Source organism: Castor canadensis, chromosome 5 (genome assembly GCF_047511655.1).
Source record: "Castor canadensis chromosome 5, mCasCan1.hap1v2, whole genome shotgun sequence".
In the NCBI taxonomy this organism is placed as follows: domain Eukaryota; kingdom Metazoa; phylum Chordata; class Mammalia; order Rodentia; family Castoridae; genus Castor; species Castor canadensis.
Genome location: NC_133390.1, coordinates 506,077 through 510,298, shown reverse-complemented (window position 1 = coordinate 510,298; position 4,222 = coordinate 506,077).

Below are 4,222 nucleotides of genomic sequence, written 5' to 3'. Positions count from 1 at the left end.
CTGGCTGCTTCCAACTCCCCAATGTCTGTGCCTGGCACAGCCCCGCTCCCATCCTTTGTCTTACTGCCTGGGTTTCCTCTAGCCACAAGAGGGCACTCAGACCACATGCCACTCACCAGGATTGATGGGTTCCCAAGCACCCCAATCCGGGCCAGCCCTCCCCTCCCCAAGTGCTTAGCACAACCTCAGCAGGGACTCCACCCTGGCTGGTCAACACTGGACTGAAAACAGTGTTGTGTGATCAGTGAGCAATCCCTCTGTGCCCAGTCCAGGGCAGGGCACTCTCAGACTGTCCCACAGTTTGCAGGAGGGCACTTCTTGATGGACAGATGATTGGTGGGTGATGCATGTCCAAGACAGACAGTCAGACAGAGACATTCTTTTTGCAGTGTGGGTGATATGTGGTCACCTGGTCTTTCACATTCACAGTCCCACAGGTTGCACATGGAAGTGTCAACTCCCCAGGACAGACACTGTACTCTGTGTTAGCTGCACAGCTCGGTACCATAGACTGAGTGGCCTGGAGTTCATCGTCTTAGGCTCAGAGGTAAACGTCTGCCTGGCACACACAAGGCTCTGGGTTCAGTACAGCACAGTAGTAGAGGCCACCAGTCCAGGCGTGAAGTGCAAGCAGGCCAGTGCCCTCTGCTGGTGCCGGAAAGGATCTGCCCCAGCCTCAGGCCTCACTGCTTCAGTCCCAGGCTTGCAGTAGTACCACTGAGATGTCCACTCTGTGTTCAGTGTTCATCGGTGTCCAAATTCCCCTTTTCAGTTTTTCTTTTTTCAAGACAGTAGAAGTTTTTCCTAAGCTTTTTAAAAAATTCACAGCATGAGGTGAAAGAAAAGAGAGTTCTCCTTGGGCGATATTTTACACAGTGTAGTGAAATGGGTATTTGTGAGGGATTATGTTTCTCAAAAGCTGGATGAAGCAAACAAGTGCGAGTTCTCCAGTTGACTCTTCCACGGCCAAGCTCTATCACCATTGCTGAGGACTTCAGGCCTGAAGCATGGCTGTCCATCAATACCCACTAGTCCATGTCGAGAATCACTTGGGCTTGGTGGACTCTTGGTCTCAGGCTACTTTCTCCTCCATTCACTGCCATGCTGGCCTCCTCCCGTCCTCTGACAACTTCGCTGGAAACCGTTAAGAGCTCTGCCTGTTTTCTTCTCTGAGCTCATCTGAATATTAGTATCAAAACCAGCCTCACCCTGTTGTGTTCCTGTACACCAGCTGTGGACAGTGTGTACTTTGGGGGAAAATTGGCTTTATCTCCCTTTTATGGATTCTGTATATTTTGGTGGGCCCTCACACAGAGTTGCTTCAGACTTGGTTTCTTTCAGTTTGTTAAGCTTCACATTTCTCACTTGGTTGGACACTTACACTTTCAGTATGCTTAAAATACTCTCTAAAAGATGGGTATAGGTTGTAACTTAATAATCCTTACTAATGGTCTTGGATACATTTGTAATGTTTCCTAATAATTTATGTTTTACAAGAAACAGATCTGTGTCTTGTAGTCCTGCAGAAACTTGGCAATGTCCTTTGTGGGCAGCTTCTCCACACTCCACACTCACTGAGGAATGGCCACCGCAGTCTTTCCACTGCTTCTGCTTTTCACCAAATTCCCCTTTTTATGAGGTCACTAGTCCTGTTGGACCAGGGCCCACTCTGCTCCAGTACAACTTCACCATAACTGGTCACATTTGCAAAGGCCATTTCCAGTAAGGTCACACTCTGACGTGTACAGTGGCTTGGAAGCTGACACACGCATTTAAAGCAGCCGTTCATCTCACTATGCTCTGACACCTTGGTATGACTCACTCCCTGCTGCTAGTCCACCTCTGCCATCTGACTGCCAGCCTGCAGCTGGAGGGAAAGACTCCCTCCCACGAGTACCATGCATGGTGCCAGCGAGACCCACCAGCCCCCTCAGCCCCTGCAAGCTGAGCGACACCCTAGACCACCGAGCTCTCAGCAGGAATCTTGTGGGTCAGGAGTATGGAGGGACACAGAGGCCTCTCAACCCATCAGAGCTCAGCCCATAGGACCATGACCAGAACCCTTTGGAGGGAAAAGCCATCCCTCTGTGATGCTGGCTCCTATATGTGCAGCCTCAGGGAAGGTAGGAAAGCCAGTTCCCCGGAAGGGACTTCAGACACCAGTGGTCTGGCAGAGGGTTCCATTCACCAACATCCCTCATCAACTATTGCTGGACTACTCCAGCAAGTCCTATAGACATCCCCTCACAATCATGCTCTCCTCCCTCTCCCCCACCAACATGCCAAGCCACTTTCTATCCTCTCAACAACATCCCCTGGTCATGTTGTCCACACATCATCCCCACGTGAAAACCACTCACCGACATGCCCACTTCCCCAACCCTTGCACACATCCCCTCACCATCTCACCACCATCCCCTCACCACATCCCACTCCAGCGTCCCTCAACAGTCTCCCCCATCAACATGCTGCTATCAACACCCCTCCTCCTATTTACTCACCAACGTCCCTCACCAACGTCACCTCACCAACATCCCCTCACCATCATCCCCAGACCAACAACCCATCACTGTTCCCCAGCCACATCCCTCACTAATGTCCCTCCACCAATGTCCCCTTAATGTCCCCTCGCCAACATAACCACAACTCCCTCACTGTCACGGTCCTGTCAATGCCTCCTCACTTCTGTGCCTTCTGTCGTAGTGGCTGTGGGCTATGGGCTATGGGTTGTCGTAGTGCACGGCTCAGGGCTTTGAAGAAACCTGTCCTTGACCAGAAAGGAATCACACAGAAACATTTTCAGGTGCTCTCCGGATCCTGGCTTTGTCACACCTCTGCTGCTAGATTCTCACACAGAGCCCACCCCCCACCCTGCTTTGGACCCATCACATCTGTTACCTCTTCATAAAAACCCCTCCCACACACTCCTGCACATGCTAAAGGGAAGGGTTTTCGTCCAACCTTCCTCATTCTCCTGTGGCCTTCTGTTTCCAGGTTTCAGGGTTGAGACGTGGCTGGGGGCGGGAACCTGATCTGGAAAGCCCATCCCAGTCTGCTCTGCCTGGGGAGGAGCCTGGGGAAGTGGTGCCTGGGAAACCGGCAAACCGGTCCTCTGATACACTTCTGTGCAGCATCCAAGGCTGAATCACAAAGATGCCAGGCAGTCTGGTGGCTGGGACGAGTCCAGGCTCCAAACTTCTCTTCCCTTAGTTGGCCTTGAAGCTCACAGAAGGTGCATAGGACTTGAATTAGTGGTTCCTCTCATCTGCCTCCCCCAGGTCGGCCCCTCCTGGATGGAACTCGCTTCTGAGATCAGCTGCTCTGACTCAGCTGTGATGAAGGACCCATGGGGTGGGGTGAGGCGCTGGCAGTCTCTGTGCCCCAATCTGTAAACAGCCCCTGCATGCTCAGGGTGCTGGCCTTGGAAGGCTCCCCACGAAGCTCTGAGCTAGCAACCTCACATCCTCAAGTCCTTGGAGTCCCAAGGCCCATGAGTCCTCCCTGCAGCCAGCACCACAGTGGTCTTTCCTGAAAGCTGAGCCCAAAGCCCCCAGAACTAACCTGGCCACATTCTTCCTGCTGTTTTTAACAGTGTGCGTGCTGCTAAGACAGGGTCTGCCAGACCCCAAAACCTCCTCCCTCCTGTCTGACAGAGCTCTCGGCCCTGGCAGCCTAAAGCCAGACCTTCCAGAACAAATCCACACAGAACCCCGAGCCAAGCCTGCCCCAGCGCCCAGTCGCTGGGCACTACCTGTTGCTGAAGGACACCTGGGGTGGGGTACAGTGGGTCTGAAGATGAGTTGGAGGTTACTGTGCAATCCCTCCCTCCCTGAGCACACCAGCCCCTCCTGACCCATGAAATGATAGGGGATGTCACTCCTGCTGAGGCAGGTCCCTCCATCCTCTGTGCTCCCCCCATGGAAGGGCCCACCTCCTTGCTCCAGCCCCCACAGCCCAGGGACCACTTCTGGAAGCACTGGACAGACCTGTGGTCACACTGCTGGGTCTGAAGCTGCACAGGGACATGGCCTGGGGAAGCCCAAGGCCAGGGGCAGGGACTGAGCCCAGCATCTTCAGCCATGATGCTCATGGGCCATGGAGGGTATCCACAAGGATGGGGGAACTCCTGTATTCAGGAGCTGCTATCCTGAATACCCTCTGGGCACCAGGGCCTGGCCTGGCCCCTCCTGGCAAGGTATGACACCAAGGGCCATCTGGTGGC